Genomic DNA, 24,426 nt, shown 5'->3' on the forward strand with positions numbered 1-24,426 from the left:
TTTCTATAGGCGCATCTTTGTTGTATATTTTTGTACCATTTGTATAACGAGTTTGAATTGAAACCATGAAATAATTGTATTGAACTGTCATTATTACAATAATGAGCAATAGAAAGGAAATGTAATCTCCTAGAACTAATTGTGCAAAAGGAAGCTATAGTTTTAATTTTTTTGTTTTAAATAGAGGCTAGCTTAGGTTTCCCACTAAAATAAAGTCCTAACATGATTTGCAATCAAAGTAAAAACAATACAAGAACCACATAAACAGAATTAATAGTATATTATTTACTCATTCATTCATTCGTTTGTTTGTTTATTTAGACTTATAAACCACCTAATTAAAGAGCTGTCCAAGTGGTGCACATAATAAAACTGTAGATAAAACTCTGAACATTTCCCCCCAATATATGCAGTTTTGAAGACATTGTTTGCTTTAGCAAAATTTGGATAGGTGCAAATTTCAAAGGATAGCTGTGTTTTGGTTTGCATATTGTTTTGGAAAGTTCAAATTTGATGGATTTGGCTTCAAACGAGACCTGAATCAAGTGTCTCCCCCATCCCTAGTCTTAGGCAAGATGACTTGTGCAAGACTTCCACAAGGATGATAAATTATGTCTGTTCTGTGATTGCAGTCTCCAAGGTAATCCTCTCCATATGAGGTCATTTATATTTTGAATCTGCCTTCAGCATGCCGCTTTCAGTGCAAACAGACACACTTGTACTGCTTGCACCTCCAGAAACAAATTGGCTAGCTTGTGCTCAGATGAGGAGCAAACGGAAGCAGGGGTGTGGGGAAAGAAATGTCACCCCCCACATGGGACCAGCCTCCCACCAAACAAAGGAGCTGCCACACCAGTAGTGGCTGTGGATGCATCACAGGTTATGTTTCTGCATAAAGCAGAAACCCAGATTGAATGCAAGAAGACAGAAAGTACAGACTAGCATTGGGATGCTGGTGCTATCATGTGGATGCCGTGACAAACATGTGTATGAGCAGCACCAATAAATTGCCATCTAGAAGCACCTTGAAACTATGTGCCTAACTAGAGGGGACATTAAATGTGTGGGTGCATTTTTGTCCTGTCTCCCCACCCCCACCCTAAATAACAGCTCAGGTGGGGCATCAGGTCTATGAGAAAGTGGGTCCATTCCCACTCCCAGTGAAAATCGCCACCTCCTCCCCACAGCTGCTGTTAAGCCCAGGAGGAAAACTTCCATTGATGCCTCCTAGGGATGAAAGCAGCTTTGGGAGGGGTGGTGAGCATAAAAGCCTGCTGGGTCAGGCCAATGGCATATCTAGTCCAGCTTCCTATTCTCACACTGGCCAACTAGATGCCTGTGGGAAATGGTCAAAAAGTTGGTTCATCAGAATTGCAGGAGTAGGAAAGGGGCAAATCCATGTTCCCGAAGTCCAGTGCCCCTGATTTCCCACTCCAGTTGCTATTATTTAAGAAAATAAAAACTGGGATGAGTGTTTATTGTGGGACTGATCAGCATCATGCATGCCAGGGTACATGTGTGTGTGTTTGTGTGTGTGTGTTTGCATCTACATGATATTATCGGCATTGAAAACTGCATTCACACATTTAACATCAAATTTATTTTTGCCCTTACTCTTCTCTAAAGTAAGTGAACTGCAGCCATGACCAGTGGCGTAGCGTGGGGAGTGCAGGGGGGCCCGGCCACACCGGACGCAACATCTGGGGGTTAGGGTTAGGGGGCGCAAATCCACGGGTTAGGGGGCGCAAATTACTTGCCTTGCCCCGGGTGCTGACAACCCACGCTACGCCACTGGCCATGACTAGTTAAATGGGAGCTGTAACACCTTTGTACCAAAGCTACACACTTGCATGGCGTAATAAAGCATTTATTCTATGAAACATTCAGAACAAACATTCCAGCCAATTCTATGCATGTTTACCTGGGAGGAAACACCATTGTGATCAGTGTGGGACTCATTTCTGGGTATGTGTGCAGGGGATTGTAGTATTGCTGCAGTGGAAACCTAGGCATGTCTACTGAGAAGTAAGCCCTATGAGTACAATGGAACTTGCTCCCAAGTAAGAGTGTGTAGAACCAAAGCCTAAGAGAATAAACAAACTGTTTATGAAGTCAGGCCAGGCTAAATTAATACAGGAGGCAGGAGGCAGGAGGCAGGAGGCAGGAGGCAGGAGGCAAAGCTTTCAACAATGGGCAGGAGTTACAGAGGGCTGTTAATAAGTACACAAGGGCGCCTGTATTTTTCAGCTGTGAAAACGGATATGCAACACAAACTACTTCACGGAAAACAAGACCTGTTGAAATTGAGCACATGGAAATAAATCAATAGTACTCATTAAAGCACCACACAAGCACAGCTTTGGCCACTTGTACTGGGAACCTTTAAAAAACTAGAGAGCTGAAAGCCAGTTTGGTGCAGTGGTTAGTGTATCGTCCAAGGACCTGGGAGACCAGGGTTCAAATCCCCCCTTGGCCCTAAAGCTGACTGGGTGACCTTGGACCAGTCACTGCCCTTTGACCTAACCTACCTCACAGGGTTGTTGAGTTAATTAAATGAGGAGAGGAAGAACCATGTACGCCGCCTTCAGTTCCCTGGAGAAAAAGGGGGAATATAAATACAATAAATAAAATAAATAATCCATAGTAATGGTGATTACAGATGGATGTTTATTGCAGGATTGGCCATCATCGTGCATGCCCACCTGTGTGTGTTATTGGCATCAAAATGCCAATCCGCAACCCTCCCATTTAATCCAGATTTACTTTTTCTGGGAGGAATCCAATCACTAAAAACAACCTAATGACACATTTTGTGCTATCTATGGCCTGTTTTCAAATTAAGCCCCACCTGGAAGCACCCAGAAACTGCCCCTTTGCAATATACAGAAAGAATCTTCAAGGTTGAGGAGGCATGAGAATAAATAACCCTTGTGCCCCTTCTTCCATTTCTTCCTATTTTGTCCTTCCTCGTACACAGAGACACACAGGATTTCAGCAACATGTGTTAGCACAGGGTTTAAGTAACTGCAACTCCCCAATGAAGCTAAATATGTGCATAGAGATTTTCTTCCCTCAAGGTCAGAGTGTTCACTTGTTTAGAGCTCCGATAAGAATCATGGAATGTGATTGTACTTGATCTGCAGCACTCACCTCAGCTGACTCTAGCTAAATGAAGAGATAGGAAAACAGCCTGGAGATCTCTTTTTGCTCCACTCTAATAGCAGGTAGCCATGGTATAATTTGGCGGGCCTGCAGGGAAACTAACTTACTCAGGAGCCATGCCACTAGTATTAATTAGACTACTCTGAAGTAATTTAACTAAGTGGCCACGAGAGTTAGAATTCTATAGGGATCAAATTCCTCAGATTAAAAAAAATAATACAGCTGCTCTGACTCAAAAAATATCCCATCTCTTTCACTGTCTCACACCACAGCTAAGAAATATGAATTTGTATACTCCCCCCCCCCCCTCACCACTTCTGTCTCGTCTCAGCAAGAACTGTTGACAAAAGAAGTCTAACTTTGTACAGATTGCAACACTTTGCTTAGGGGCAAGGAAGCACCATCTGTTCAAAGGCTGCTGTCGCAAACACATATTTTGAACCCTACATGGGAAAACAACTTGAAGCTAACTCCAAGTGGAGGCAAGGAAAGAGTTAACCTCCTCCCCCCCCCCCCCAGTTACTGGGCTCCAAATCCAGTTTATTTCTTACAATAGTATATTCTTACAGTTGCATATAACATGCAGTGAGCCTCACCTGGATAGACTGTTGCTTACACACACACCACACCCAAGTACATTGTTTTTGTAACCACCCTGCTATGCCATGCCAGACAATCCAATGGAGGCTGTCTATTAGGGCAAACAGAGAACTGCCCCGCCAACCTCAGCCAGCCCCCACCTGTGTCAGGGACTGGGAAGAGGAGGAATGGTGGAGACCGCCTCCCCAGCCTGACCCTTCCAGAGAAGAAGAAGACAGTTCAGAATTACAACAGGGGTTTGAGGGAGGTCACAGCTCAGAGGAAGATGAGGGGGAAAGCTAGGGAATAATGGGAGAGGAGGAAGAGGAAGCACCTGGAGGGCGACAGCTGATAGACACAGTGTCCTTAGAAAGCATTCCAGACCACCACCACCCGCCTTTCCCAGAACCCGGCAAGCATTGAAAGTAGGAGAGCAAAGAGCTCAAAGGCAGGAGGTACTTCTCAGCACCTGTAGTGATGACGCATGAAGGGAGAGAAGTGGGGTGGAGACTCACTCGGGGCAACATCATTATTCCAAGAGGCTGCATTCCCAAGCCTCTCTCTGTGACTATTGAATGAAAAGCAGTTGGTAAGAACTTTTCCTTGCCTTATCCATTCCTGGCAATCTGCGGCGGGGGCTGGCTCTTCTGCCACCAGACAACCTGCCTGCCTTCTTAATTCCAGTGCACAGCACCATGCTTCTGAAAAACAGCACCTGATTTTGGGTAGATTTTATGCACATTAAAGGATAAGAGACTTTCCTGTATCTTGTATGCCTGCCATGTGTACAAAAACAACCACCACCCTTATTACTGGTGGGAACTTTGGCCAATGCTGTTTCTTCATGCATATCTGGGGGGAGGGGAGATGGATTGAGGGGAGATCTTCTGTGTTTCCTAGATCCTTGAAAAAGCAATTTTAAAAAAGTTCTGAGCCTACCAAAGAAGGATACCTTCCTTTAAAAGGACCGATGTTCATTTCTAGTCAATACCATAAATTATCATGCAAGAACTGGAACGCTTGCATTCTGAGCACAAACACAAATTTCCCAAAACTTTACAATGATCATAATTAGATATCTGGAATTGGGCTGTGAGTGTACAAAGAAGGTACCTGGACTCTGCCGTACATTTATTTTGATTCATTCATTCAATAAAATATTTACTACCAGTTTATACAATATCAGATGGTGGTGTATAAAAATATAGACAATACAATAGAAAACTTCATAAAAACAAAACAAAAAAAAGATAATTAAAATATGAGTCCACCCTTTGAATTAACACTTCAGGCTCCATCCAAGGCTAATTGGCACAGCCTTCTCCTAGATCCCTGCCTATTGCAAGGTTTCCAAAAGTTGTAGCTGGTGCCCTTTGATACCGGTAGGGTTGAAGGCAGGGAGGTCAACAGTAGGTGGAGCCAGAGACAATGACAGGCAAAGCCCACTAATTCTAGTTTTGCCCCCTCCCCCTCCCTGCAGAGTTCTTCAAGGGCAAAGTTGAGACTAAGGATGAGAAAGCTGACAGCCAGTCACCCCCTGAACTTGTTAAGCAAGAAGGCAAGGGCATAGGGACAACAAATTGAGGTTGCCCTAAAGGATCAGCCTCTGCTTGCTCCCAGTCTCTGGTGCTTTGGCTGGGCCTCATGATTTTTGATGAAGCCAATCCTCCTCTTTTGCTTACTTCTCCAATCCTGGATCTGCCTAGTCTTCATTTTCCTTCTATCGAGCTAGCGCAGTAGCTAATGGTTTGTACCATTAACTCAACATCCTGATCTAATCAATCAAGATTGATTGATTGATTAGTTATACTGGGAAACATAGAAAATGGGAAACCTAGAAAAGGTCTGGAGCTCCTTAAATTTCCTCTCCAGCCCTCTGCCCTGCACCCACACCCTGCTTCTTTTACTGTAATAAAGGATGTGGTTAAAGCTGCCTGGTTCAGATTTCTGGGGGCATTGCTAAATGATTGCATTTAGAACATAGCTACTGACATTAGCCCCATCAGGATAAAAAGCATGCAGCAATTTATCTGATCTGCCTGGAAGTGTCATTATTTTAAGGGAAACAGCACAAGTTTGCCTGCACCTTCTAAAAACTGCAATTAAAAAACATACATGCAAGAGAGTCGCTTTCACCCGAATCTCAAGGACAAACTCTCAACATGAGCAGAATCCCTGAAAGTGAATTTCTATAACTGTACATGGCAAAACATTGCACTTAGCTGAAATAAAGAAAGAAGAAAAGGCTGGTCTAGAAGGTAAAATATCCACTGAGTTTAATAATAATAATAATAATAATAATAATAATAATAATAATAATAATTTATTATTTGTACCCCACCCATCTGGCTGGGTTTCCCCAGCCACTCTGGGCGGCTTCCAACAAAGATGAAAAATACACTAAAATGTCACATATTAAAAACTTCCCTGAACAGGGCTGCCTTCAGATGTCTTCTGAATGTCAGGTAGTTGTTTATCACTTTGACATCTGATGGGAGGGCGTTCCACAGGGCGGGCGCCACTACCGAGAAGGCCCTCTGCCTGGTTCCCTGTAACTTGGCCTCTCGCAGTGAGGGAACCGCCAGAAGGCCCTCGGAGCTGGACGTCAGTGTCCGGGCAGAACGATGGGGGTGGAGACGCTCCTTCAGGTATACTGGACCGAGGCCGTTTAGGGCTTTAAAGGTCAGCACCAACACTTTGAATTGTGCTCGGAAACGTACTGGGAGCCAATGTAGGTCTTTCAAGACCGGTGTTATGTGGTCTCGGCGGCCGCTCACAGTCACCAGTCTAGCTGCCGCATTTATGGAACTCACAATAATATAAGCAGTATCGTCCATCTTCTTACACCCTTATTCCCAGAAGGCCAAGGAGTTTATCATTAAAGGAATCTAACTGTCAACTGAGGAGCTATCATAGGAAGCCATGTCTACCCTGGCAAGGATCTTTCATATTACTTGCGACCTGGTCCTTCCAATACAAGATGCCCTTCTGATGTTGTTGGACTCCAACTCCCATCATTCCCAGCCAGTGTGTTCAATGGGCAAGAATGGTGAGAGATGGAGTCCAGCAACATCTGGGCAGCACAGGTTCCCCATCTTGAAAAAGCAGCTCTGCTACTGAGCTACAGTCTCTCCCTTGAAATCATTACAGAAAAATTCTATCAAAATTGACTGACGTCCAAAGAATCATGCAGCGTAGCACAGATGTGGTCTACCAAATGCTGCTGAACTACAACTCCCTTTATCCCTGACCATCAGCCATGCTTGCCTGGGTTGATGGGAGTTGTAGTTCAACAACATCCATGCCTGACCTAGTAGACCTTTTAAGGCCTCTCTTTCTGACAGCCACACTTACACACACACACACACACACACACACACACACACACACCAGCATCATTCAACAATGCTCTCTGACATTTGAGCCAGCTTTACCAACATCCTTTCTTACAGCAAAAGAAGCACCAATTGTGTGTGTGCAGGGCAGCGAGGTTGGGGGAAACAGAGACGAAATAGGAGAAAACCTCCTGACTACCCAGAAGCCCTTGCACATGCATTAACAGGGTCACTGTATCCTAGCTATTATGAAGATGCAACTTCCATTAACTTCAATGGGGCAATTTCGATTTTAGATTATTATCAGGTATTATACACATTCACCTGTGAATACAGGTATTCCCACATGTTTGTGAAGTGACTCTAACTGTAATTTGTATCTGGTTAACACATGCTAAATAAAAAATTATTACCTACATTAACTAATATATAACTTGGGGGGGGGGAGTTTCCTAAGATGGCAGTTCTAGTGTGAAATAAACTGTTATTTTTCTTTCAGAGATCTTAACATGTAGGACACAGTCCTCCCACCTAGAAACATATTTTGCTCCTTCTGTGTTCCCCATGATTTTTTTTCTGGTGCCGCCACTGGGCCCTATGCTGATAACAGCCATGGCTGGCTTGGCATAGCTGCTGTTACCTAGGAGCAAGGCAATCTCCAATAACTGACTGCACTGGAAGTAAAAATAAAGGTAAAGGTAAAGGTACCCCTGCCCGTACGGGCCAGTCGTGTCCGACTCTAGGGTTGTGCGCCCATCTCACTTAAGAGGCCGGGGGCCAGTGCTATCCGGAGACACTTCCGGGTCACGTGGCCAGCGTGACTAAGCGGCATCTGGCGAGCCAGCACCAGCGCAGCACACGGAAATGCCATTTACCTTCCCACTATAAAGCGGTACCTATTTATCTACTTGCACTTGGGGGTGCTTTCGAACTGCTAGGTGGGCAGGAGCTGGGACCGAAGACGGGAGCTCACCCCGCCGCGGGGATTCGCGGGGAGGTGCAAGTACCTAAATCTCAGTAACTTTATTATGGGATATATTATGGGATATAACATGGGTATAGAAAGGTGAAAAACAGAGATGCCAGTCAAATCCCCAAGGGGAGTGTGTTCCATAACTGAGGAACCACAACACAGACAACCTGCTCTATGTCTCAGCACAGTATACCTCACCCAACAAAAGCCCATTGCACAGGCAAGCTAGTACAGGTTCTTGGCTCCTATGCTCTCTAGAGATTTATAAATTAGCATTGACACCTTGAATTGAGTTCAGTAGCATACAGGTAAGCAGTTCAGATTCAACATTATGTGATTCCAACTAGTTGAACTGGTCTAACGCACTGGCAGCCACATTCTCCACTAGCTGCAGTTTCCAAACTGTCTCCATGGAAAGCACTATACAGAGTGCATTACAGTAACATGCTACCAAAGTGTGGGTTACCATAGCTGATGTTTCTATCCAATAATGGCAATAGCTGTGGATCAGACAGAGCTGGACCCCTGACATCACTTGGGCTTTGATGGAGAAAGCTGAATCACGGTGTATTCCCAGACTATTCACCGGTTCTTTCAAGGGGAGTATAACTCCATCCATATACTCAGTTGCTGGACCTGAAAGTTACCAGCCCAAGCACCTCCACCTTGTCCAGATTCAACCTCAATTTATTGACCTGCATCCAGCCAATTACTGTCTTCAGATAATGGTTCTCACCTTATTCTGATGACAAGGAGAAACAGAGCTGCATGTCATCTGTATATTGATGGCATAACACCCCGTACCCTGGACGACCCCTTCCAGCATCATCAGATGTTAAGGAGTGAGGGGAACAACATGCAGCTTTGCAGAACCCCACACCTTTCAAGCCATGCAGCTGAGCAGAAGTTCCTCAATGCTGCTATCTGGAAATGGTCCTGCGGATTGGCACAGAGCCACCATATCATCCCGCCTCTGACGCCGAACCCACAGAGCTGATCCAGGAAGATACCATGGCTGATAGTATCAAAACCCTCAGGTGATCAAGGCAAATCAACAGGATTGTACTCCCTCTATCTTACTCCTGAGAAAATCAATAAACCAGGGTAGCCAAGACTTTGTCAGTGCCAAAACTGGGCCTGAGTCCAGATTGAAATGGATCCAGATAATCTGATTCTTACAAGCATATCTACTGCCAGCTTCTCATGAAACTTTCTCTATAATAATAAATAGTTTCCCTGAGGGGTTTTTTGGACTTTTTTGGGGGGAATTTACGCTCAGTGGACATGTTTTGAGGTTGTGTCTTTTATGTTCTGCAATTTTACCAAGCAGCCTGCCTGTAGAGCACCTCTAGAAAGGGAAAAGGAGAGACAACTAAAGAAGTCTATGCCAGCTTTTAAGGACAGCCGGCGTGCTGAATAAATCTGCAAAACCTTCTGTGCTGCAGAGCCACGTTAATTAATTGTGTGTAGCTCAGATGTCACTCACTGCTAGCCCATAGGCAAATAAGGGAAATGATTAGTAGTGCTGATACCTAATTGATCTAATCAGCAAGTCTTCACTGTCTCCTGCTGCCTTTAACTGGAATAGTATTAGGACAACTGAGCCTTTTCAATTTCTAAAGAAAGTGTGAATTAACATTTTGGTTAGGGGCCAAACTACACTGCAGTTCTGTGACTTCTCATTTCAACAGGTCTTGTTTTTTTGTTTTTGTCTTAAAGGAAAATTAGCCACAGGAGCTTAAAATTGTGAAAAGAGGACTAAGTTGAGGGGAAGGCTACTTCCTTTTCTTCAGCTAAAAATCCACACACACACACACACACACACACACACACAGCTTCCTGGATAAGAGGTGAATCTTTTTGAAACAAGTGAGATTTGCTACAAAAAAGTTGTAATTGTTTATTCTCTTGGGATGCAATCCTACATACATTTACCTAGGAGTAGGTCACACTGAACTCAACAGACCCTACTTTCGAGTAGATGTGCATAGGACTTGGTTGTAACTTACCATAACAAAAATACTAGCATTTATATTAGTTTGCTTTAAATTGTAATATGCCTATGGTAAAATAAACCTGGGAACACGTTAAAATGGAGGGTTGTTTGGAGTAGCAGAGTGACTCCATTCTGTCCGTATTCTAACTAAATGTCAGTTTGCACAAGGTGGACAGTTGACCCTGGGATTTTTTGATTTTTGTGTATTTTTTTGCAGAGGCATTATTTACCCTAGGCCAGTGTTCTTTCAGCTTCTGCATACTTAGAATTCCAGGAATGGAAGAAGGATTTATCACAGGCTCAGCAGAACACTCTGACCATTTAGTTTTGCAGAGTTAGTCATTAGTATACAAATTCTTACCTGACTGAATTGTGGGCTCTGGACTGCTTCATTTTATACATGATATTTCTCCTACAAGGAGGCAGTATATCTGTAAGGGGAATAAATGTGTGGAATCATGTGCACACTGTCATCTGCAAAATAACAACAACAACCACCACCGCTCCCCACAACCTCGGACAGTCAACCAATCAGCCTTTGGCCTGATTCAGGAGAGCAGGACTCTTATGTTCTTATACTGTATTCAATAACTCAGCTTTCTGCTACAAGGTTGACTGTTAAGTGCAGCCCTAAAGAGAATACAGTGATTGCACTAAGACATCATGCCATTTGCAACATGCCATATAGGCAAGATGAATATGAATCTAGGGGTATTTAACCTACACAGTATCCTGAAGGCATTTGTCTATACTAACTATGGGATTGCAAGTGACTTTGCAACATAAGGGTGGGGTTGCAGGTGGGACTACATGCAGGATGCTGCTGTAGTTCCATTACTATGTGTTGCTCTGTGCAGCATCATTAGCAAAGGAACAGCCAAACTAACTGCCCCAGAGCAACAGCCTCATTTGCAATAATTTTCATAGTTCAGTTTGCTCCATGGAAGCTTTGCATCGTATGCAATTACTATCCTCTGGCAAACAGTTGGTGCATAAAAACGTATCTGGAAAAGGTTTTCCCCATCACAACGGCAACAGGATAAAAGACAGTGGAAGCAATTGGTCCAAATTCCTGCATATCAACCTTCAGCACCTTCCCAGCACCCTTCTACACTCATCATATAATGTTTGCTGCATACTTATAGAATCTGTATGATATATTATATTTATGTCAAATTTGTCAATTCTGGCACAGCCAGTTCTGGCCATGTAAAAGTATCCTGATGACTTCAGTGTACTGCTAAGAGGGCTAAAAGTCAATTGCAGTATATACTTCTGTTGGAATTGTTAGCTTGTGGTTATTAATGTTATTGACACTATACGTACAGGAAACTTTGTGCTGCAGCTGCATTATCATGTGGTTAAATATGGAGGCACTTTGCAATGCCTTAGAGCCTTTTTCCAGGCTTACTAGAAACCTGAAGACAGAGCAAATCATCAAAATCAATAAGACGTTTATTTTAAGAGTGGAGGGTGGGTTTCCCCACCTCCTCCTGGAGGGAAATGCATTTCCTTTAACAGCGTTCATCTTTATGTCACTGTTTTGCTCATAATCAACCCAGGATGGGCGAAGGCATTTTGTATTTATTGCGCAACTGTCTCCTGCCCAGACGGGCGCTGCCAGATGATTCCATTAATAAAGAATGACATCCCCAAGGGTGGGTCTCTGAACGCAAATACAGAACCCACAACCCATGCTCTCAGGGAGGGGCCAAAGGAAGCTGAGGGCAGCCACCTGGACTGCTCCTGCAGTTGATCTCCTAGCAGAACTGTTGCTTAGATCTCTCAGTGCAAATGGGGGGGGGGTGCACTTTAAAAACCAGCTGCATGGCTCCAGATGAGATTCACTGAGATCTCGGCGGCGGCAGCAGCAGCAGCCTGGACAACTAGCTATCTGCCACCCATTTTGTAAATGGTTCTGACCAGAACTGGGAAAATAATGTGAGCATTATGTTAGGGTTGGGGAATGCTTTTCAGCCTGAGGGTTGCATTCCCTTATGAGCAATGTTTGGAGGCCTCTGAATCCAAAAGAACAAGTGTCCTTGGCAGAACAGGGAGTCTGACTCAAAGGTTATGGCAGGGGTTGAGAAATTTCCACAGCAAGATAATGCACAGCAACAGCAGGGGAGGAAATACCAGGCAGGGGCACCAAGGACACCTTGCATGCCCCCCCCCCACAAATTTGGCAACACCAGTGGTTGTTCAGAATACATAATGCATTGCAAGCTGAAGAAAATAGCTTTCGGGGGGATTGGTCCTTTTAAAACCCAAGAGCCGTGCTGTGACAAAATCAGATTTTAACTGTTTTTGGATTGATAACCTTATAAACAATCTCCAGAAAACAAAAGCATTGCACAACAGGGGAAATCAAGTTATAGATAGATTTATATTAATACTTTTAAATTAGCAAAGTATAAAAACCTGACACTATTTTACATGTTCTTTTGCACTCCACATTCCCTCAACCGGTGGGACATTTTAGAGCAGGTTTGGTTTCCTTGGGAACACTGGAAACTGCGATATACAGTTGCTTACAGATAAATATATTGAAAAGGTGAGCCACAAGCAGGTGCTGCTACTTTGAAAGTGGTATCAGTCCGTCTCCAAATGCAGCCTCTGTTCCCTGACGCCTACCTCTCTAGCCAATCCTGAGAACTGAGAAATTGTTCTCTTTTTTCTAATCCACTTCAAGCAGCTTATTTTAAGCTCTGCTGGCATATTCATTTGTATCCAGAGTACTGGGCAAACTAGTTTAATAGCTTTGTTCAATATATATTTTATTTTTAAAAAATAACAATTTTAATTAATTTTTCAGTTTATACATCTCAAAATAAACATTTTACATAATACCATGTGTAACAATTGACTTCCCTCCTTCCCCTTTCATGGTTCATTTTACTTATCTATCATTCCTGCATATTTTACTATAACCAATCTAATCGTTTCTCCATTTTACATCCTTCAAATATTTGCTATACTGTTGAATTCATTTAAATGCTACCAGCATTTTCAACCGTACAGTTATTTTCTAAATGTTCAGCAAAAAAATCTACTGCTCTTTGATTAAAGATTCTTCTTGCTCTCTTATTCCATAAATTAAACCTGCTGCTTCCACAAATTCTATCATCTTAAGTTGCCAATCTTCCTTACTAGAGATCTTGCTCACTTTCCATCTTTGGGCTATCAAAATTCGAGCCGCTGTGGTTGCGTACATAAATATATTTTTTCCTAAGAGCTAGGAACTTCAGACTGAACTATTCCTAACAAAAATGTCTCAGGTTTTTTGAGGGGATTGTTGTTTTAAACTTTTTTAAACTCACTGTAGATCAATATTAGCAAGATGTTTATTTTAAGAGTGGGGGAAGAATTCAGATACCTACCACAGTGAAGGTCTGAAGGCACATGGAATATAAAAAGAGGGGGAAGGGTTGTAGCTCAGCGATAGTGTATTAGCTTTGCAAGCAGAGCAGATCCCAAGACTGAAGATCCCAAGTTCAATTCTCAACATCTCCAGATTGGACTGGGAAGGATTTCTGCCTGAAACCCTGGAGAGCTGTTCCCATATTCTGAGAACTCACAATGGATTCAGAAGCTGTGGCATGAGCTATTGTTGCAGAATCCCAGTTCTGCAATTTGAAGGACTGCTGAAAATACCAGATAATTTAAAGTTCTTTCCACTGCTGGCCTTTCCCTTTCCCCATACTTAACATGGGCTGTTGTTCGCTTTTTTTTTTTTAATGTTTTCAAAGCTCTGTATGATTCTCTGTTTGGCCATTAATTCATCAAAGAGCTTTATAAAAGAGAGAGAGTGTGTGTATGTGTAAAACGTATCAAGTCTGGAAAAGGGAAGCTTTCCATTTGTAAGAAAGCTTCTCAAATGGCCCCCCTGTTCTAAAAATGAATACTAGATGACAGTTGAGGTCAGCTATAGGCCAACTACTTGATAGCTCAGATACCTGAGGACTCTTAGGTCTGGGTTTTAGGGCTGGTTGGCTTATTGCACTTAAATATATCCCAATACAGATTTTAGAGTGGGAGAGTGGCTTGCCCCAAAAGGATTAACACCTCCCCCCAATTACTATGTAAAAATCATAAAATAATATGGAGGGGGGGGATGCTGTTATGTCACATACATTGAAGCCAACTATCACAATAATGATACTCATCTTCTCAGGTTAGAGAAATTGCACTTTGAATATTTGCTGAAGAAGTATGATCCTATCAAAACAAAAGTACTACCTTGCAGGGAGATGCGTAGACCGAACACCACAAATGTGCATTCATTTTGTGAAAAGAGGATTGTACAGCAAAGGCCATTGTGCCTCTTCCATGCACTCCGATACCATCTTCTGTTCTGTACTGATGATGCTCCTCCTCTTCTTTTTCTTAACTGTCTAACTAGTATGCCAAAATAAAAATGAGAATAACATTTAACGAAGGTATTTGATGGTGCTGTTTAGAAAATTAAAAATATATTCTAGGCACATATATTCTAGTCTTTCTTGATGCTAAATCTGGGTAATATTTTTTTTTTGTTCCACCGACATCAAGCCTTGGCTATCAGCCCAGGAACATAGAGAAAGAATTGCTGCAGTGAGTCAGATGCATGGTCTACTGAGTACAGTAACCTTACACCTGTAAACTGAGAGAGAATATTAGCAGAGTTGCCTGAGAAATCCCTCTGGGCAGCACCATCCCCCCACCGCAGGATGACATGACAGCAGCAAATGAAGACAATGCTTTCCCCTTCGCTCTCTGGCAGGAGAGATTGCAGTGAAGTCCACTTGGGACACTAGCAGAGAGATTTCCCCTTCTCCACTTCCAGATCTGGAGGACTCCCAGTCAAGGACACGGAGCTCAGGGCATGCAGCTCAGGACTGTCATTCTTCGGACACAAAATCCATTCTTACAAATTCGCAAGCTGCCTTGCTGCACTTAGCCGAAGCATATTCGTGGCCACTGTCTCTTGACAAATTCATTGCCAAACTTTTCCTTTTGCAGTTCTTCTCTCTTTCCCTGCAGCCCCAATATAAGTAAAGCAACCAGCAGTGCAGTCTCATTCATATTTCTGGTGCAACAACAAAATGTGACACTTAAAAGGAACCGAAAAGGAAATTATCATTACTGGATCTGATTGAGAGACACACATATGAAAGTGGAGAGTGATTCTGTAGTGTATGTGAGTATTACTTCCACCATATGCACATTCTGCATCTTGAAAGTTGTCAAAAAATCCTTTTTTAATATTGTAGAAAGTTAATGTTCTTAAAAAAAAAAAAGCTGCTAATTTGCAATATGGGAAGTTGCCTTACACTGAGTCAGGCCACTAGTTCATCTAGTTTAGTAATCTGGCCACAGCATCTTGGACCTGCTGAAGTTTCTGAAGACTTTCCAAAGACTTCACATATAGCATGTAACACATATAGCATGTAACTAAGTCATATACCACCAGATCAGACATCTCCAGGAAATGCTGCAGCTTGTGCACTTTTAACTGAATTTTATGGTTGGCCAAGAGCAAAATTGTGAAACACCCTGGAACTTAGTGCAATACGGCCTTTTAACCTCAGGCTTTATAACCAATGATAATAAAGCCACAGAGTACAAACTGATCTTTAGTTATGCTTGAGGACAGTTGGTGCAGGATGAGGAGACCATGCTTTGAGGTATAATAATTATGTGGCAGCTTTCCAGTGGTTCCACACTAAGGAGTACCCTGGGCACTCAGACACTGGAAAAAGCAAGCTTCACATGTTCTGTGTCTCGTTCAGTTTCTTCAAAGCATTGAGCATTTCTCTTTTGACTGCCAGAAACCTGCCCTTGATTTCTCCTAGAGCAAAAAGTGTGGACTGCATCTGGCTAACCTCAGACACAGCCCAATGAAATCAGTGAACTTAATTTAGTCAAGAGTCATGACTAACTTGATTTCAGTGGGCATGTTTGGAATATGACTATGTCAGGTACAGCCCTACAATATTAGGATCTATTTGCTATTTAGTAAAATGCTGACTTGAGGAAACAAGGTTCTTAAAAGGAGTAATTAGTTTTAACAGTTTTTAAACTAATTCGCTTAGAAATAACATTATAGTAAAAAGAATTAGAAAAGTACAAGCTACCAAGTGTTTGCAGAAGGTAGAAGCAAGAAGAAGAAGAAGAAGAAGAAGAAGAAGAAGAAGAAGAAGAAGAGGAGGAGGAGGAGGAGGAGGAGGAGGAGGAGGAGGAGGAGGAGGAGGAGGAGGAGGAAGTAGTGGTGGAAGACCGGAGTGCCTGGCGTGCTCTGGTCCATGGGGTCACGAAGAGTCGGACACGACTAAACAACTAAACAACAACAACAAGGAGTCTCAAAGTGGCTAACAATCTCCTTTCCCTTCCTCCCCCACAACAAACACTCTGTGAGGTAAGACTGAGAGACTTCAGAGAAGTGGAGAAGTGTAACTAGCCCAAGGTCACCCAGCAGCTGCATGTGGAGGAGCAGGGATGCGAACCCAGTTCACCAGATTACGAGTCCACTGCTCTTAACCACTACACCACACATTCAAAAGAGAAGACTCATATTCCATCCCTAATCTTTGTTTTAATGTTCTACATTTCCAGTTTCCCAGACTCATCATTCCCGTTCATTTCACAGCAATGGTGACTGGCTAGTGTTAACTCCTAACTCTAGTACAGCAATTATCTTAAAACTCTTCCCTGGATCACACACCTCTTTTCCCTAGGTCACAGGTACTATCTTCAGGGCCGTCTTAAGAATATCCAGCGCCGTGGTGCAAAGCTCCCTCCAGTGCCCCTCCCCCCCATTTCCCAGAGTTGTTGACCTTTTGACCTTTTTTTAGGGAGGATGGTGCTACTAGAGGGGCTGGAGGAGGCAGGCAGTGACTGGAGGGCAGCTCCTCCGGTGGGGAAGAGGCAGAGGCTGGATGCGGTGCCTCCCAGCTCAGCTGGATGCTTCGTGCCGTGGTGGCCATGGCAGACGGAGGCTCCGGGCGCGGTGCTGCTTCAGCGGGGCATGGAGGAGGTGCGCAAGGGTGGCGAGCTGATGCTGGGAGGTGCCCCGTGCCACTAGCCTCTATGGGTATCTGACTATCATTCCTCTGAGTATCATTTCCTTTCATGCTCACAGAAAGCCCATTGAAAATGTCAAAATTCTGTTTCTTTGTTCTTTGCTACCTGCAAGGTGTGCTGCTCTCTCTTAACGGGGTTGTGAGTTAGGGATGGTACAGGCTGCAAGTTGTCCCCTTCTTTTCTCCTAAGAGGTGCCTAGAAAGGAAGATGTCTCAGTTCTGATCACACTAGGTGGATATTAGGCAATGGCCACGTATGCAGTACTGGCACCTCTTTTTGGTTGTTAAAAAGTGTGGCACTTACTGTAACAACTTTATGGGGAGTAACGGCACCTATTTTTCTAGGGGGGGGAAGCACTGCTCATGACTGATAACACATGTTTCTGTCTAGCCCTTGTAGAGACAGCAAAGCAATGGAGGAAAAAATTTACCTTCATCATATACCCGCAGGAGCATGTGGGAAACCAATATTCCATGTTGCTGTGCAACCATGTTCTTCTGCTATGCTGACCTAAAAATCTCAGGGAGGAGCAAACAAGTAAGAGTTGCTTTCTGGGAGCTGGTGCATTCATGTGGTCATGCTAAGCATACTACTCCAGTTTACCATCATGTACACACCAGATCATTAGCCTCAATGCCCAAGCTGCAATACAGCGCTAATAATACCTCGCTGCCTTACAGGACTCATCTATGTAAAACTCATTAAGACTTGAAAAGTGTCATATGCCAAATGTTGCTTATAAGAAAGAAATCATGGTCCTTGAAAAAGGATAAAGTCTAAGGTGGTATTCAACTCAGTTTTGCTCAGAGTAGATCTGTAGAAATTAATTTAATTATGCTCATTAATTTAGTGGATCTGCTCTGAGTAAAACGGAGTTGAATGCCACCCGTAATGTTTACCCTGCTCATGGGACATTAAACATTTCACATCTTTAATATTTTCAACACCCTTCCATAGATTTAATAGTACGAGCCCATGCAAATTTACTCCCAAGTAAGTCTCATTGTTTTCAGTGGTGCTTACTCCCAGATATGTGTGTATAGGATTGCAGCCTTAGTCAGAGAGTGGAACATAGATCACATTACAACAACAGATGCACTGAACAGCTGGTGAGGAGGTGGTGTTAAGGCCTACAAATCTCTAGTATAAAATTAAACACAGACAACTACCTTGATTTTAGCAAAGGCGGGAGGAAGGATATCAAGCCTTTTGATAACCTCCCAGGTTCTATGTGGGATTGCAGGCTTGTTGAAGAGAAGATCGGGATGATACAGTAGCTTTTTTGGCTCTCCTTTATTTGGCAATAGCCATGCGCTATTACTGGTCTCCTGGGCAGACTTAGAAATGCTCCTCATCCAAACAGCCATTGACAGTGTGGGGTGAGACAAGGACGAAGCTTAAAAGGGATGCAGGTGCACAGGCCAAAATGGATTAGCCTGGCTGATAACACTGTTCACCCAAAAGGATTTCCCCATGCATTAATATCTCTAAGCCACGGGCCTGCTTTTAGGCTGAGCAAAGTGGGATGAGAAAGGAGAAGAGAAACAACCTGCTCTCAGGGAAAGCAAGGGCAACAGACTTCTGTCTTAACAGCCTCTCTGCTTTGGAGCTCAGGATGTTGTTTCACTTGCTGTCCCCTTCAATTGCCACAGCTTATGAAAGTCCCTCTGTGCTAACTTTGCACAGGAGGCTGGGGAAAGAGGTGAAGCCAGTTGCACAACATTCTCTTGCCGACTCTTATGCACAAATCAGATGAGACTTGTGTAAGGTGACTTACAGGGTAAGGATGCCAGATGGGGAATGCCGCCGCCAAGTCATTGATACTTCTTTTTCAAATGCAGCTTTCCCCTTTAAGATATGTCAAGGTGCTGCGGGAAAGAATTAGGGCCCTGCTTATGTATATTTAAAGGGAATATCTAAGTTTGAAACACGTGTCCATTTTCGTAAACAATTATGTTACAGGATGCAGGCTTGGTCTGGATGTCACCTTAGGTTTCCTCCAAGCCTGTGGTTTTATATCTGTAAGATGGGATTCTGTAGGGAAGAGGCTGCAAAAGTAGTCATTTTGCTAGGGTGATGGTTCTAACAAGTTCTACTAAGTATATATTTGCATGAGTAAATAGTAGGCCAAGTACAGGCGTGTTCCTATAGGAATTACTAGTGTGATATACTTCCAGGAGAAGGGGGCAGGTCTTCCTCCCCTCCCCTAGGTGGAGGCAATGTCATTCTCAGTGGGTGACTAAAAGGTCAAGGGCCAGTCTCATCTTACCTCTTGTGTATCTGGAACGGGGAAACACAGAGGACTTATGCTGAGTCTGAAGACAGGGCTTTGCCCCGCCACTTCAGCACAATGAGGGAGCAAGAGTGTTAATGTTCTGAGCCCTTAAATTTCATGCTCATGTGCAAATAAAGCCATATATCTCAAATACAACTCAGTCTCTAGTGATCTTAATTTCAAGGAAACAAAACAAGAGATATGCACTCGCACCTTCAAATCTCTCACTGTTCAGAGATTGGGAAGTATGCAGTGCTTTTATTCTAGGAAAAAGGTGCCGGTATTCACTATGATGTTGTTATGGTAAGTGCCACACTTTTAACAAGTGCTTTTCTTCGGGGGGGGAGGGTCTGGTACTGTGTACCCTTGAGTACCCCCAGAAAAAAGCACTGAATACATGTAGAAATAGGTAAAGGTAAAGGGACCAGTGACCGTTAGGTCCAGTCGTGGCCGACTCTGGGGTTGCGGCGCTCATTTCGCTTTATTGGCCAAGGGAGCCAGCATACAGCTTCCAGGTCATGTGGCCAGCATGACTAAGCCACTTCTGGCGAAACCAGAGCAGTGATTGGAAATGAAGTTTACCTTCCAGCTGGAGCGGTACCTATTTATCTTGCACTTTGCCGTGCTTTCGAACTGTTAGGTTGGCAGGAGCAGGGACAGAGCAACGGGAGCTCACCCTGTTGCGGGGATTTAAACTACCGAAAGGTCGGCAAGTCCTAGGCTCTGTGGTTTAACCCACAGCGCCACCAGTGTCCCATAAAAATATGTACAGAAGTCTAAATGTTTCATAAAAAGCAGCAAGGGTGGGCATGTATGCATTGCCAACAAAAGGAAAGATGAAATTCATCACTCTCGGAAGAGAACAGATTTGCATATATTTAGCATAAGGCGGCATGAACTATTGTCAATCACTAGTTTAAGCCTTCCAGAGTTCTTCGCCCCATGCGACTATCACTGCATGAGTGGAAGCATGGCAATACTCTCTGGCTGACCTCATTGTCACCTCTCCCAGAGCTCTCTCACTTGTTGGGGGCTGAACCTCTGCAGCAGGGAGCCAGTTCTAGTCCTGAAAGCTTCTTGCATGGTCTAGAACCCTGGAATATTAGGATTCTAAACCGTTTGGGAGCCTGCATGTATAGAAAAGCCTTGCTGCAGAGGTTAACTCTCCAACGCATGGAGGGCTGCGGGAGTGGTGGGGAATCTGTGTCCCTCTAAATATTTGTTGGATTCCAAATCTCATCAGCCCCAGCCAGCATGGCCAGTGGTTAGGGATGATTGGACCTGTAGTCCAACATTTTTTCTCAGCCCTGGGCTAGAGGGAGGCATTAAATAGAAGGATGAGAAAATATATGTGTTTTGGCTAAGGTATGGTTTTGTGCCTGTGCTTCAAAATAGAATTTAGTGTATTTTTGGCAATAAGGTGTGGATGCTGTTTGAATCATAAGGTGGCTGGCTGGCATGTCACTATATCTGGTTTCAATAAAATTTTATTGGTTTGAGTTTCTGCCCTACATTGAGTATTTGCATCTTTAAGATTTCAGCCATTGCAAAGACATTTGTGTCTTTCCACACTGTGCCCCCCCCCCCAATCACCAGCAATAGTGGTGGTTTCTCTGCTCTACCTCCTCACTGCCTCATCTCACTCTGAGAAAAGGCCAAGGGGATCCTTCAGAATGAGACCTTCTGGCCAAAGTGGCCAGAAGGATACCAGAGTTGCTCTCACAGTTTGTCATGGAAGCTAGAAAAGGCTGCTTTAAGCATATATGCCAAGTTAATAATATATGCCAAGTTAATAATGAAGTGAGCAGAGGATCTGGGGAGCACCAATGTCCTCACCCCTCCTCCATCCTAAGATAACTGTCTCACTCTGCCATATTTTGGACTGGTCCTGTCCAAGGATGATGTTCATTGTAGTCTAGCAACATCTGGAGGGATGTAGGTTCCCCATCTCTGCTTTGTGATTGAGATGCCTTTTTTTTTTTTACTACCACCACAGCATGTAGCTTAGGCAACAGTTCTTCCTGGTACTTAAGCACCAGCTCTTTATTCCTCTCCAGGCTTTTATTATGCATGTTTATCTGCAGACCTCTCTTCCTGTGCCTTTAATCATCCTGCTTCCTAAAACTCTCCGGAGAACAAATAGAGGGGTGTGTGTGTTTATAAGCTGAATAATGGATGAACACCATGCTGCATTTACTGTGCTGTGTTTCCAGCTAAAGTACATTATTTCTACATGGCACCATGCTGCAAGACCTATGTTTAAAGCTAATGAGCCATAGATTAGCATCTCGGAAAGTCAATTAACACAACTGTCTCTCTTGCTCTCTCCCCCCCGCCCTTCATTAACTCGTATTTATATATTATTAATACAGAAAAATACGTGGGCTCCTTCTGTGGTGCATATACCGTAATACCTGTGTTATTGCTGTGGACAAAATAAATCATGTTAATGGCCCTGAATATTAATCCCAGAAGTGTGGCAACTTTGAAATCAAAGAGTTGTATGTTGCTTCTGGTAAGCAATCAAACTGCTACAGTAAACATAGCTGTTGATTTAGTGTAGCTCCACACACTTTGCTTGACTGGGCTTCACATTCCTGCCTTTCTGCTGATCTTATATAATGTAAATGTAATAGTCCCTAACTATACATGTAATGTGATTAGCAAAGGAAAAAAGAGCCCTGTTGAACAGGCCAAAGGTTCATTGGTTTCCAGCATTCTGGTCTCACAGTGGCCCAGGAGAAGCCTGCATGGAGGACCAAGAACAACACTTTCCTCACTTGTGATTCCCAGCGACTGGTATTCAGAGGCATACTGCCTTCAGTAGTGGGGGTAAAAACACAGCCATCCTGGCTAGTGGCAATTGATAGTCTTTTTCTCCTTGTGTTTGTCTAAGCTTCTTTAAAGACATCCACTTTGGTGGCCATCACAATCTCTTGTGAGGGCAAATTCCCCAGTTTATTTATGCACTATGTAAAGTATGAAAGTACTTTATTTTTTCCTTAATCTTCCAACTTTCCTGCTTCATTGGAGAGGGCAAGGTTCTACTGCTCCCTATCCATCTTCTCCACACAAAAGACACAATGGAAAAAGTAGCTTGCTAAAAGACACATAGTTGGAAATCTGCCAGTGTTTATGTTGCAAGATGAATGTACGTGTTGGGAATCAGAAATACTTGGTGTACAAAAATAACAAATTGGAATTAAAGTTGCTACCTACCTGTGACAATTGCCTTAGCTCCCTTTAAAACACACACACACACACAGAGAGAGAGAGAGAGAGAGAGAGAGAGAGAGAGAGAGAATGAATAAGAGGACAAAAAGCCATCTGCCCAGTCTCCTCCTCTTTGCAGCAATGTGTCCTGCATTATCTGGCCAGGTTGGATCTATTCACATCCCTTAATGTCATTTTTTTTTGTCCATGTGCCACATGCCAATTGCATCCCGATATGTTATGTGACACCGGAGGGCTAGACAGCTGCACCTGTCAGCAATTTAAGCCTCCCTTCCATAAAGTGGTTATGCAAAAGCAGGGTTGCCAGATCCAGTTTCAAAAACAAGAGCTCTTGTGTTGGAAATAAAGAACACACCTTATGTTAGGTTGAAATACGGTGTTGTGAACTGAGGGTAGTCATTCAAAACAAAGGAAATGCTTTATAATTTCAGTGTTGATATGCCTCTGAATGCCAAGGACTGAGGGGTAAGATATAGGAGAGGGTAGTTGCCTTCATGTGCTTCTGTGCTTCCCAGAAGGTCCTAGGACTAGGGCTGTATACATACCCAAGTGCTAATGAGTTTGTGCGTCACGTACATCAAACTTTTTAATGTGTGCTTTTGCATATGTATGTCCACACATGAGCCCTTTCAATTAAAATCATCATCTCATTGTTTTCCATCCGCACAAGGGGGCAGTGTTCAATGGGATGTATTTGAAATATGTGTTCCCACCCACCCTGAATAATTTATCTACCAGACCTGTGCAAAACAGTGAGTTAAAATGTGTGCAGCCCACCCACCCTGAGTTGTGGAAAACCTGGTTTCATTTTGGGCATGCATCCTTTTGCCTGTGCAGGCGCTTTCTTTCTTTCTTTCTTTCTTTCTTTCTTTCTTTCTTTCTTTCTTTCTTTCTTTCTCTCTTTCTTCAAATTTTGTGGAACACCAGACTTGCTCAAAACAGCTGCAGCCTACTGAGGGTGTTTGGTGATGGATGGCACCCAACAAAACATTGCCAGACATTAAAAAAAAAATCCACCCCCACAACGCACTGCAGTATGTTGATTGGGGGGCAGGTCAGACACCCACTTATCCCCGCCCTGGATCCATCCCCAAAACAATTCAGAAGACATGTCTAAGGGTTTTTAAAAGGATTTTTTAAAAAACTCCCTTTTAACTTACAGGTATTTATTATTTTATTTAAACAATGTAGAAGTGCATTGTGCAGTAAGGTCACAAAGGATACAATATTATCAATTCTTTGTCCAGTGTGATTAAATTTAGACTCTTGATTAATTGACCTATCTCTAGGTCACTTATCAGGTAACATGAGGTGTGATATCACCACTTGTCTTTTTAACTGAGCAAGGGTTTGGGGGAAGGAGAAGGCCAAAACTGAATGTGGGCTGGCTAGAACAGGCTGCATGGAGACATGGATGGGGACATGACTGGCTGCTGCTTTAGACCCAAGCTTGCTGAAGCTATGAGAGGAGCAATGAGAGCCACTATTGGAGTGTAATGTTCTGCACTTCCTCCATCAAAACTCAGGTTGTAAATTTGTATAAAACAAACCTTTATTCTCAAAAACACTAGTCGCAGGTTTGCCTCAAAGATAAACTCTTTACCCATAGTGCCAAGACCCCGGAATCTTGCTGTTGCTCAGCTTTTTCAAGTAGGTGCTGTTTGGACTGCAATCTTAAAGCATCACTCAGAGACATGTAGTTTTTCATACCATCCAATAACCATTATTTTAGAGGAAAAGAGGGACAACAGTGACTCTGAATAATTAATACTCCATTGCACTTTTGAATCTGGATAACATTAATGGGAAA

Source organism: Podarcis liolepis, assembly GCF_965112155.1.
Source record: "Podarcis liolepis genome assembly, chromosome: 5".
NCBI lineage: Eukaryota > Metazoa > Chordata > Lepidosauria > Squamata > Lacertidae > Podarcis > Podarcis liolepis.